Source organism: Arachis ipaensis, chromosome B2 (assembly GCF_059453495.1).
Source record: "Arachis ipaensis isolate K30076 ecotype BB chromosome B2, ASM5945349v1, whole genome shotgun sequence".
Classification (NCBI taxonomy): domain Eukaryota; kingdom Viridiplantae; phylum Streptophyta; class Magnoliopsida; order Fabales; family Fabaceae; genus Arachis; species Arachis ipaensis.
The window spans coordinates 7,089,287-7,101,537 of record NC_142437.1 but is presented as its reverse complement, the minus strand read 5'-3'; the positions used below and the strand labels follow the sequence as shown (position 1 = coordinate 7,101,537).

The window sequence follows — 12,251 nt, the reverse complement described above, 5'->3', positions numbered from 1 at the left end:
GTTTCTTTTGAGGTAATTTCTGCCTATCCAATGTATTCAGTTCATTGGTGAGCAAGGGAGGTTCATCTTCCCAAGTCTCATTACCAATTAATTTGGCATTCAGCTTCATGATTGCACCAAGGCACTTAGCAACTTGCTCTTCAGTAATTTCTTCATCCTCTTCAGAGGACAAATACTCATCAGAGCTCATGAAGGGCAGAAGGAGGTTCAATGGAATCTCTATGGTCTCTAATTGAGCCTCAGATTCCTTTGGTTCCTCGAAGGAAAACTCCTTATTGGTCACTGGACGTCCCAGGAGGTCTTCCTCACTAGGATTCACGTCCTCCTCCTCCTCTTTGGGTTCGGCCACACCAAGTAAGGTAATGGCCTTGCACTCTCTTTTTGGATTCTCTTTTGTATTGCTTGGGAGAGTACTAGGAGGAGTTTCAGTGACCCTTTTACTCAGCTGGCCCACTTGTGCCTCTAAATTTCTAATGGAAGACCTTGTTTCATTCATGAAACTCACAGTGGCCTTAGATAGATCAGAGACTATATTTGCTAAGCTAGATGGGTTCTGCTCAGAATTCTCTGTCTGTTGCTGAGTGGATGATGGAAAAGGTTTGCTATTTCTAAACCTGTTTCTTCCACCATTATTAAAGCCTTGTTGAGGCTTTTGTTGATCCTTCCATGAGAAATTTAGATGATTTCTCCATGAGGGATTATAGGTGTTTCCATAGGGTTCACCCATGTAATTCACCTCTGCTATTGCAGGGTTCTCAGGATCATAAGCTTCTTCTTCAGAAGATGCCTCTTTAGTACTGTTGGATGATTCCTTCAATCCATTCAGACTCTGAGAGATCATATTGACTTGCTGAGTCAATATTTTATTCTGAGCCAATATGGCATTCAGAGTATCAATTTCAAGAACTCCCTTCCTCTGAGGCGTCCCATTACTCACAGGATTCCTTTCAGAAGTGTACATGAACTGGTTATTTGCAACCATGTCAATGAGTTCTTGAGCTTCCGCAGACATTTTCTTTAGGTGAATGGATCCACCTGCAGAATGGTCCAATGACATCTTTGATAATTCAAACAGACCATCATAGAATATATCCAGGATAGTTCATTCTGAAAGCATGTCAGAAGGACACTTTTTGGTCAGTTCCTTGTATCTCTCCCAAGCTTCATAGAGGAATTCACCTTCCTTCTGTCTGAAGGTTTGAACATCCACTCTAAGCTTGCTAAGCTTTTGAGGAGGAAAGAACTTGGCTAAGAAAGCCGTGACCAGCTTATCCCAAGAGTTCAGGCTGTCTTTAGGTTGAGAGTTCAACCATATTCTAGCTCTGTCTTTTACAGCAAATGGGAAAAGCATAAGCCTGTAGACCTCGGGATCAACCCCATTGGTCTTAACAGTATCACAGATCTGCAAGAATTCAGTTAAGAACTGAAAGGGATCTTCGGATGGAAGTCCATAAAACTTGCAATTCTGTTGCATCAGAGAAACTAATTGAGGTTTCAACTCAAAATTGTTTGCTCCAATGGCAGGGATTGAGATGCTTCTTCCATGTAAATTAGAATTAGGTGCAGTAAAGTCACCAAGCATCTTCCTTGCATTGTTATTAATTTCGGCCATGTCTCCTTCTTTTTCGAAAATTTCTGTCAGATTTTCTCCAAAGAGTTGTGCTTTAGCTTCCCTTAACTTTCTCTTCAGAGTCCTTTCAGGTTCAGGGTCAACTTCAACAAGAATGTTCTTATCCTTGTTCCTGCTCATATGAAAAAGAAGAAAACAGAAAAGAAGAGGAATCCTCTATGTCACAGTATAGAGATTCCTTATGTAAGTATAAGAAGAGAATAATGGAGGAAGGAAAAGATAAGAATCCAAACACAAGGGAGAGGAATGAGTTCGAATTCTTAGGTGAAAGAGGGGTGTTAGTAGATGAATAAATAATTAGAAAGAGATGAGGAGAGGAGAAATTTGAAAATTAAATAAATTAAAATAAAATTATTTTTGTTTTTAAATTGAATTTAAAATAAAAAATAAAAATTAAAGTTCAAAAATTAAGAAAGGAAAATTGAATCAAATTAAATTAAATTTAAAACAATTAGTTAATTTAAAAAGGAGTTTTGAAAAAGAGGGAAGGGATTTTCGAAAATTAGAGAGAGAAAGTTAGTTAGGTGGTTTTGAAAAAGATAAGAATCAAACAAAAAGTTAAGTGGTTGATTGAAAAAGATTTGAAAATCAAATTTTGTAGAGATAAGAAAATGGAAAAGATTTTGAATTTAAATTTTGAAAAAGATGTGATTGAAACTTAAATTGAAAAATATTTGAAAAAGAAATTTAAAAAGATTTGATTTTTGAAATCAAAGTTGATTACTTGCCTAACAAGAAACTAAAAAGGTATTATTCTAGAGTTTAAAGATTGCACCTTTCTTACTAGACAAGTAACAAACTTAAAAATTTTGAATCAATCACATTAATTGTTAGCATTAATTTCGAAAATATGAAATAAAAATAAGAAAAAGATGTTGAAAATCAATTTGAAATTTTCGAAAATCATAAAAGAAAAATGAAAAAGATTTTAAAAAGATAGAATTTTTAAATTGAAAATTTAATTTGACTCATAAGAAACAACTAAATTTTTAAGAGTTTTGAAAAAGTCAACTCAAATTTTCGAAAATTTATGAGAGAAAAAGGGAAAGATATTTTTTTATTTTTGAATTTTTTATGATGAGAGAGAAAAACACAAAAAAAGACACAATGCATGGAAATTTTAGATCAAAACATATGATGCATGCAAGAACACTATGAATGTCAAGATGAACACCAAGAACTTATTTTTGAAAATTTTGAAGAAAAGAAAAACATGCAAGACACCAAACTTAGAAATTTTTAATTTTTAGACACTAATAATTCAAGAATGCATATGAAAAACAAGAAAAGACACAAAACAAGAAAATATGAAGATCAAACAAGAGGATTCATCAAGAACAACTTGAAGATCATGAAGAATACATTGCATGAATTTTCGAAAAATGCAAGAAAGTTTGAAAAATATGCAATTGACACCAAACTTATAAATTGACAATAGACTCAAACAAGAAACACAAAATTATTTTTGGTTTTATGATTTTATTAAATTTTTTTGTAATTTTTTTTTCGAAAATTAATTGGAAAAAGAAAAATAAGGCTTTCAGAATTTTTAATAGGAATTCCAGGAATCTTGCAATGTTAGTCTAAAGCTCCAGTCCAGGAATTAGACATGGCTTACTAGCCAGCCAAGCTTTCAGTGAAAGCTCCGGTCCAAAACACTAGACATGGCCAATGGCCAGCCAAGCTTCAGCAGATATTGCCTACCTCCCATGTATACAACAACTATGTGTGTAACTGCCAAATGGGTGAAGGTCAACAAGCTCTTGTGATGATAAGTTGAAACCCCGGTCCAAAAGATTAGACATGGCTTACAGCCAACCAGGATTCAACAAATCATCATGAAACACTAGAATTCATTCTTAAAAATTCTGAATAAAAATATATTTTTGAAACTATTTATTATTTTTTTTTCAAGTTTTTTTTTTGAAAATTTTTTTCGAAAATAAAAGAATAAAAAAAAGCTTAAAACTAAAATAAAATTACCTAATCTAAGCAACAAGATGAACCGTCAGTTGTCCAAACTCGAACAATCCCCGGCAACGGCGCCAAAAACTTGGTGCGCAGAAATCGTGACGGTTCATTCCTTGGTAACGGCGCTAAAAACTTAATACGCACGTTCATAATCTTAGTTCTTTGTCATAACTTCGCAAAACTAACCAGCAAGTGCACTGGGTCGTCCAAGTAATAAACCTTACGTGAGTAAGGGTCGATCCCACGGAGATTGTCGGCTTGAAGCAAGCTATGGTCATCTTGCAAATCTCAGTCAGGCAGATTCATATGGTTATGGATATTTGATAATTAAAATATAAATAAAACGTAAATTAAAGATAGAGATACTTATGTAATTCATTGGTGAGAGTTTCAGATAAGCGTATGAAGATGCTTGTTCCTCCTGAACCTCTGCTTTCCTATTGTCTTCATCCAATCATTCATACTCCTTTCTATGGCAAGCTGTATGTTAGGCGTCACCGTTGTCAATGGCTACATCCTTTCCTCTCAGTGAAAATGGTCCAATGCACTGTCACTGCATGGCTAATCATCTGTCGGTTCTCGATCATACTGGAATAGGATCCATTGATCCTTTTGCGTCTGTCACTACGCCCAGCACTCGCGAGTTTGAAGCTTGTCACAGCCATCCCTTCCCAGATCCTACTCGGAATACCACAAACAAGGTTTAGACTTTTCGGATCTCAAGAATGGCTGTCCATGGATTCTAACTTATGCCACGAAGACTCTGATTAAGGAATCCCAGAGATATTCATTCAATCTAAGGTAAAACGGAAGTGGTTGTCAGGCATGCGTTCATAGGTTGGGAATGATGATGACTGTCACGATCATCACATTCATATTGAAGTGCGAATGAATATCTTAGAATCGGAAGAAGCTTGAATTGAATAGAAAAATAATAGTACTTTGTATTAATTCATGAGGAACAGCAGAGCTCCACATCTTAATCTATGGTGTGTAGAAACTCTACCGTTGAAAATACATAAGAACAAGGTCCAGGCATGGCTGAGTGGCCAGCCCCCATAAAGGTCTAAGATAGCATAAAATTGATCAAAGATTGTCTAATACAATAGTAAAAGGTCCTATTTATATCAGACTAGTTACTAGGGTTTACAGAAATGAGTAAATGATGCAGAAATCCACTTTTGGGGCCCACTTAGTGTGTGCTTGGGCTGAGCATTGAGCTTTACACGTGTAGAGGCTTCTCTTGGAGTTAAACGCCAGTTTGTAACCTGTTTCTGGCGTTTAACTCCACTTTGCAACCTGTTTCTGGCGTTTAACTCCAGAATGCAACATGGAACTGGCGTTGAATGCCAATTTGCGTCGTCTAAACTCGGGAAAAGTATGGACTATTATATATTGATGGAAATCCCTGGATGTATACTTTCCAACGCAATTGAGAGCGCGCCATTTGGAGTTCTGTAGCTCCAGAAAATCCACTTTGAGTGCAGGGAGGTCAGAATCCAGCAGCATCTGCAGTCCTTCTTCAGCCTCTGAATCTGATTTTTGCTCAAGTCCCTCAATTTCAGCCAGAAAATACCTGAAATCACAGAAAAACACACAAACTCATAGTAAAGTCCAGAAATGTGATTTTTTATTAAAAACTAATTAAAATATACTAAAAACTAACTAAATCATACTAAAAACTATGTAAAAATAATGCCAAAAAGCGTATAAATTATCTGCTCATCACTAGTTAAGAAAAATTTGGTTAGAGGAATTCCAAATATCAAATTTGATAAGGATCTTACTTGTGATGCTTGCCAATTGGGCAAACAAGTAAAATCTTCTTTTAAACCAAAAGATGGAATCTCAACCAAAAGGTCATTAGAAATGTTACACATTGATCTTTTTGGTCCAACAAGAACTCAAATTTTAGGAGGTAAATACTATGGTCTTGTGGTGGTAGATGATTACTCTAGATTTGGTTGGGTACTTTTTCTTGCTCATAAAAATGATGCTTGTCATGCTTTTTCAACCCTTTGCGAGAAAATTCAAAATGAAAAAGATTTAAAAATTGCCCATTTGAGAAGTGATCACGGAAGAGAATTTGAAAACCAAGACTTTGAAAAATTCTGTGATGACTTTGGAATTACTCATAACTTTTCTTGCCCTAGAACCCCTCAACAAAATGGGGTGGTTGAGAGAAGGAATAGAAGCCTTCAAGAGATGACTAGGGTCATGCTTTGTGAGAATGAGATTCCTAAATTTTTATGGGCTGAAGCTGTAAATACAGCTTGTTACATTTTGAATAGGACAATTATTAGAAAAGGATTGAAGAAAACCCCCTATGAGCTATGGAAAGGAACCCCTCCAAATCTTAAGTATTTTCATGTTTTTGGATGCAAATGCTTTGTACTTAACAATAAAGAAAACCTTGGCAAATTTGATCCAAAATCCTATGAAGGGATGTTTGTTGGATACTCCATCACTAGCAAGGCCTATAGGATTTATCTCAAAGAACATAGGATCATAGAGGAATCCATACATGTTACTTTTTGTGATTCTAATTTAATTCTCAGTACTGTGATAGATAATGATTCAGATTGTGAAGAAGCTGGAACAAGTAAAGAAAATTCCAAGTTTGCTCAAAATGAAGAATCTGCTAGTCCAGTTTTGTCTCGTCAGATTGGAGGAGACATTTCCATTTTGTCTCCTGAGCCAGCAAGAGAAACTGAAACAGTGAGATCCACAGAAGTTCATCAAAGCTCAACACCAATCCGGAAGCCTAGAGAATGGAAGTCCATGAGGGGTTATCCTCATGACTTTATCATTGGTGATCCCTCTCAAGGTGTATCAACAAGATCCTCAATCAAAAGACAATCCGAACCAAGCAATTTTGCCTTCTTGTCATAAATGGAGCCCAACAATGTAAAACAAGCTCTTGAAGATCCATCATGGGTCAAAGCAATGCAAGAAGAGCTTGTTCAATTCGACAAGAATGATGTTTGGACACTAGTACCTCATCCGGATGGTAAGAAAGTGACGAGTACTAAGTGGGTCTTTAAAAATAAACTTGGTAAGGATGGACAAGTTGTTCGTAACAAGGCTAGATTAGTGGCCCAAGGTTACGATCAAGAAGAGGGTATAGATTTTGATGAGTCTTGTGCTCCGGTAGCTAGAATGGAAGAAATTAAGTTGCTTTTTGCCTATGCTGCCCATAAGGGTTTCAAAATATTTCAAATGAATGTTAAATGTGCTTTCCTTAATGGCTTTATTGATAGAGAAGTGTATGTGGCACAATCCCCCGGTTTTGAAGATAAAGAATTTCCAAATCATATTTTCAAACTATCTAAGGCTCTTTATGGTCTTAGACAAGCTCCAAGAGCTTGGTATGAAAGGCTTAGTGCCTTCTTGTTGGAAAATCAATTTCAAAGGGGTACCACCGACACTACTTTATTTATTAAAGCATCTAATGATGACATTCTCCTAGTTCAAGTTTATGTTGATGACATTGTGTTTGGATCGGCCAATGTATCCTTGTGTGAAGAGTTTGGAAAACTCGTGACTAGTGAGTTTGAGATGAGTTTAATGAGAGAGTTAACTTTCTTTCTTAGCCTCCAAATTAAGCAAACTCCTAGTGGTACCTTTATTCACCAAGGAAAGTATGCAAAAAAACTTATCAAAAAGTTTGGCCTAGAAAGTTCCAAACCAATGGGAACTCCAATGCATCCTAACACAAAACTTGAAAAGGATGATGATGGCAAAGATGTGGATGAAACAAGGTATAGAGGAATGATAGGATCACTCATGTACCTTACCTCCTCTAGATCGGATATTGTTCAAAGTATGGGTGTATGCTCAAGATTTCAATCTCACCCAAAAGAATCTCATCTTTCAGCCGTTAAGCGCATCATTAGATACATTAAGGAAACTTGTGATTATGGCTTATGGTATCCTAAATCTGATGACTTTTGTGCAGTAGGATTTTGTGATGCAGATTATGCGGGAGATAGGGTGGATAGAAGGAGCACCTCCGGCATATGTTGCTTCCTTGGAAGATCACTCAACATGTGGTCAAGCAAAAAACAAGCCACAGTGGCTCTGTCCACAGCTGAAGCTGAATACATTTCTGCATCTGCATGTTGTTCACAATTAATTTGGTTAAAAACGCAGTTGGAAGATTACAAATTAAATATCAATAGTATACCCTTGTTTTGTGATAATATGAGTGCTATAAATATTTCAAAAAATTGGGTTCTGCACTCAAGAACCAAGCACATTGAAATTAAATATCATTTCATTAGAGAACATGTGCAAAAGGGTACTATTGATATTCAATTTGTGAAATCTGAAGACCAACTTGCTGAATTTTTACAAAATCTCTCTGTGAAGATAGATTCTGCACCTTGAGAAAAAGTTTGGGAATGATTGATTTAAGTTCTATTGACAACTTGTGAAATTTTGATTCTGCTCAATTTTGTCTCGTAGGAAAGGAGGAGATAAAAATCAGAGTGTGTTGGAAGGGCTGTGATCAAGGGGGAGACTGCGCCGAAATTAATTCTTATGGGCCCCACTAAATTTCCTTGACCCCACTCTGACCGTTTTGTTAGTTTCTCTTTGTGTAAATCACAATCTCCTTTTGTTGTCTCATCAAATCTTGTTGGAAGAGGATGTTGTCAAATCAAATCTTTTTCTTCATCTAATCCCTTGATTCTAGGAAACCACTTTTTAGTTTATTTCAAATAAAAGATAAACTTCCTTGGGTATTAACCGCTCCTTAATGGTCATTAAACTCCCTCCAATTCTCTCTCCACTCCACATTTAATGCTTTCCTAACCTCCCTCCTCCCTCACTCAATTCGGTTTCTATTCAACCCCCCATCTTTCACTTCTCCATTTTCATTACCATGAAAAAGAAAACCGTCCCTAGAAAAAGTGAAAAGATTCTATTCTCTCAAAAATCGTCCACACATCAAACTCACACCACATCCATATTCATTCTATATCTTCATCTTTCCCCTCACCACCCTCGAAACAAACAGACACCATGAGAAGGAAAGTCATAGCCACAAAAACCTCTTCAAGGAAGAAGAAAGAGAAGGTTCCTGTGGCGGAAGAGGAAGAATCACACACCTCGCCCATTCCATCACCACCACCATCTCCACCAAAGAAGACCACACCCGGAAGAAGTACCCAGAAAACAAAAGGGTTCGCACTGCACAACACCAAGGAACCAGCAAACCTAGAGTCCTTGGATTTCAAGAACAAATTCAGCAAACCACACTCTCACTATGATCCTGCCAGGTTCATCTCTTGCTCTTCATATGAATTCCATAAGGAGGTTCTGGAAAAACGCCATCTCTGTGCCACCTATCTCGTCAATCTCGACTCACTCACCAACAAAGGGATAAATGTTTCTTCTCTGTTTTATCTTCTCCAATGGACACCATTGCTCCATATCCAAAAATCGGTTTACCCCGGTTTGGTACGTGAGTTCTATGCCAACATGTGACTGATTGATGGCACCATCCACTCTTATGTGAAGAGGGTTCACATAACTCTTGACACTGAAACTATTGGGACGGCTCTAGGCTACAAAGAGGAGGGGCCGAGAGCATATATGGCTGAGAAGTGGGACTCCCAGGTCGGAGTCACCTATAAGATTGTCCTCTAACACATCTGTGAAAATTTATCCGGCTTGGATGGCACTACTCCTACCTACAAAGACCTCGGTCCTACCAACTCTCTGCTACACAGGATCATCACCCACATCCTGACCCCTCAAAGTGGCTCCCATAATAGAGTAACATTCTCTGACTCTCTCATCATTTTTGCTCTTGTTACATCTACTCCTATATCATTTGGTTACCTTATGATCAGACACATGTGGGAATCAGTTAAAAGCACCAAAAAGGCGAATCTGCCTTATGGGATATTTTTAACAAGTATTTTTGAATATTTTAAAATTGATCTCCTAAATGAGGCTGTAGAAAACAAGGTATATGTGATTAAAGGAGGAGGAGCTGTTAAAAGAACCAAAGGGAAGAAATCTGTGGCTTCGGATAGTGAATATGAAATTCGGCCTGAGTCCTCTAAGGCAACCAAATCTATCAAAGAAATTCTCACTGAATTTTCGAACATGTCAGAGCTCATGGTACAATCCCATAAGGCGGCATGCAAGCTAGCCTATGAAAATGAGAAGGCTTGGATGAGATGCAAGGACAGGGTAAGTCTGATGCTGGAGAGCCTTGAGGAGGAGTTGGGAGCTGCTAGTGACGAAGGGGCTGAGGAATCTGAGCTTCATTTATCTGATGATTAATCTATTTTTTAGTATTTGATATTGGCATGTTTAGGCTCAATTTGATACTCTATTTTGTCTGTTTGGATACTGTTGGACCTATGACTTGGTGATACACTTTTAACATTTTGTGTATATTTTGCATATTTTGTGTTCTATGTCATTTTTGCAGGTGCCCTTGATGCCAAAAGGGGAAGAAATGGTGCAGGAAAATTGAAATTAACAACAAAACAGGGATGAAATCCTTTTGAGGATTCATGATCTCCCTTATTTCAAGTTTCAATTTCTTGTTGTGATAATATGTTTAATGTTGATAATGCACGTGTTCCACCTTGATTGCTGTTTGAAATTTATTTTGACTTATCTTGGTAAAATGAGGATTATTGTGATTGTGATACATTTGTCTTACCTTGATAAAAGTCTGCTGTTTTGGATTTATTTTTGGCAGTTCCTTTAAACTGTGATGTAAACATGAAGTTTTGATAGTTGCTATGGTTTGAGATGATCATGCTTGAAATATTTTTGCTAAAATTAATTTGCTCTGATTTGCTTATTGAAAAATATTTTCAAAAGGGCTTGAAAAGCTGCTTAAGGAAACATCAATTTTGTTGGTACCAAAATTATTTTTATGTGATTGAGCAAAAAATTAAATTATTGATAACAAATGAGTTTTGATTATCATTCAATTCTGCTCATAAATCAAGCCATTCAACATTCCATAATGAATATGTGAATAACATTGTTGCCTTAGGCTTGATAAAAATTGTTACAGGCATAAAGCTTCCCTTGGTAAAATAGCATACATTAAGGGGGAGCCATGTGACAATTAGAAAGGGGGGAGAAATTCAAATATTCAAAGGGAGTATTCTATACTTTAATCTTTAATTTCTTTCCATTTCAATTTTAATAATGTTTGTCATCAAGGGGGAGATTGATGAGTTTGGAAAACTTTAAGCTAATATTTGTGATGACTAAATATTATTAATTTGATAAATTACAAAAATATTAATTCATATATGTTGATTAATTAATTTTTTCTATGCAGGTATGTTTGGACCGAAAATAAAAGAAAAATATTGCAAGCCCAATTATATTGAAAATACATTCAGCATTGATACAAAAAAAATTAAATTGATTCTATGGCTAAATATTTGATGTGGTATTTGGACAAGAATTTGTGATACAGACCCAATTTAAATACTTGTTACTAGACCGTTGAAGTTGGTCCGAAATCAAAAAGAAATTAGACCAAATTGAATTTTGTTACTACAAGCCCAATTATAATCCTTGCTAAGTGATCCTATGCTTGGTTCGAATCTAATTGAGAAAGAAAGCAAATTGTTTTGCTTCCAACGGATCCCACCTTTCATTAAGTGATGGATCTCAAATTCAATTAATTTGAATTTAACTTACATTGGGAACCATGAGAGAGAAAGTGTGATTGACATGATTGATTGCATTAAAATGCTACACGCTACTCAGCATAGAGGGAAGTAAAAAGCAACTCATTTTAATTAATTTGTTCTATTTCATTTAATTGCTTTTCTTTCAAACTCTATCTTCTCTCTCAATTCTCTTCTCTTTTCGGTCATTACACAGCAAATCATGGAAGCTAAAGCTAGCCACCGAAAAGAAGGAGATGCACGCTACAAGACCATCACAATGATGTCAAGAAAAGAAAAACTAAAAGTATGCTGTGGCTAAGATTCTCATTCACTTGTGGTAAGATTTGGTGAAGAGATCTTGGCTTCTTCATACCAAAAATGGTTGAAGAAGATTTCAGTCAGAAAAGAAGATCCTTGGAGGGATGGCTTGTCTTTGATTCTGCTCAACCACCACAGGAGGTAGCTACAGTGGCTACGTGAAGGAAGAGGAAGAGATTGGAGCAGATGAAACTATCATCATCATGAAGTATCAAGGGCCAGGAGTCCATCTTGGAGAGCAAGGCAAGGATGGAGGGCTCGGATTGATGAAGATTGGTGACCAAGGAAGGACTAGAGGTAATTGCATGTTGGGTTTTGCATGGGTTATCTCTTTTCTCTCTCTGGCCGAACCGGTTCTAACTTGAAGAAGAAGAAGATTAGCTTGGTCTGTTTGGTTTCAACCTTGGAGGCTTCTTCCTATAAGTAAGGGTGAACAGTTAGGATTTGATTCAAGGAGAAAGAGTGAGAGTGCAAAGCACAGGATTCTCAGAGCTACATAAGCTAATAGAATTTATTCTCCTTTAATATTTTTATTTTGTAATTTTCTGTTTAATTTTGTCTGTCTTGAGTCTCATGAAAAAAAGGCAAACAGTGAGGTTTGTATGAAAAAGTCATAGAGCGGAAAAAGGCAAAGAGTGCAAAATTAAAAGAAAAAGCCATAGATGTCCTTA

The 12,251-nt window shown here is 36.5% G+C and overlaps 1 non-coding gene across 1 annotated transcript; it reads left to right on the top strand.

The window, feature by feature from the left end:
* The first annotated feature begins 1,111 nt into the window (after nucleotides 1–1,111).
* LOC148572934 (small nucleolar RNA R71) lies at nucleotides 1,112–1,219 on the top strand. Its single transcript, XR_015906560.1, has one exon. It is a non-coding gene; the product is annotated as a small nucleolar RNA R71 (small nucleolar RNA).
* Nucleotides 1,220–12,251: the final 11,032 nt, after the last annotated feature.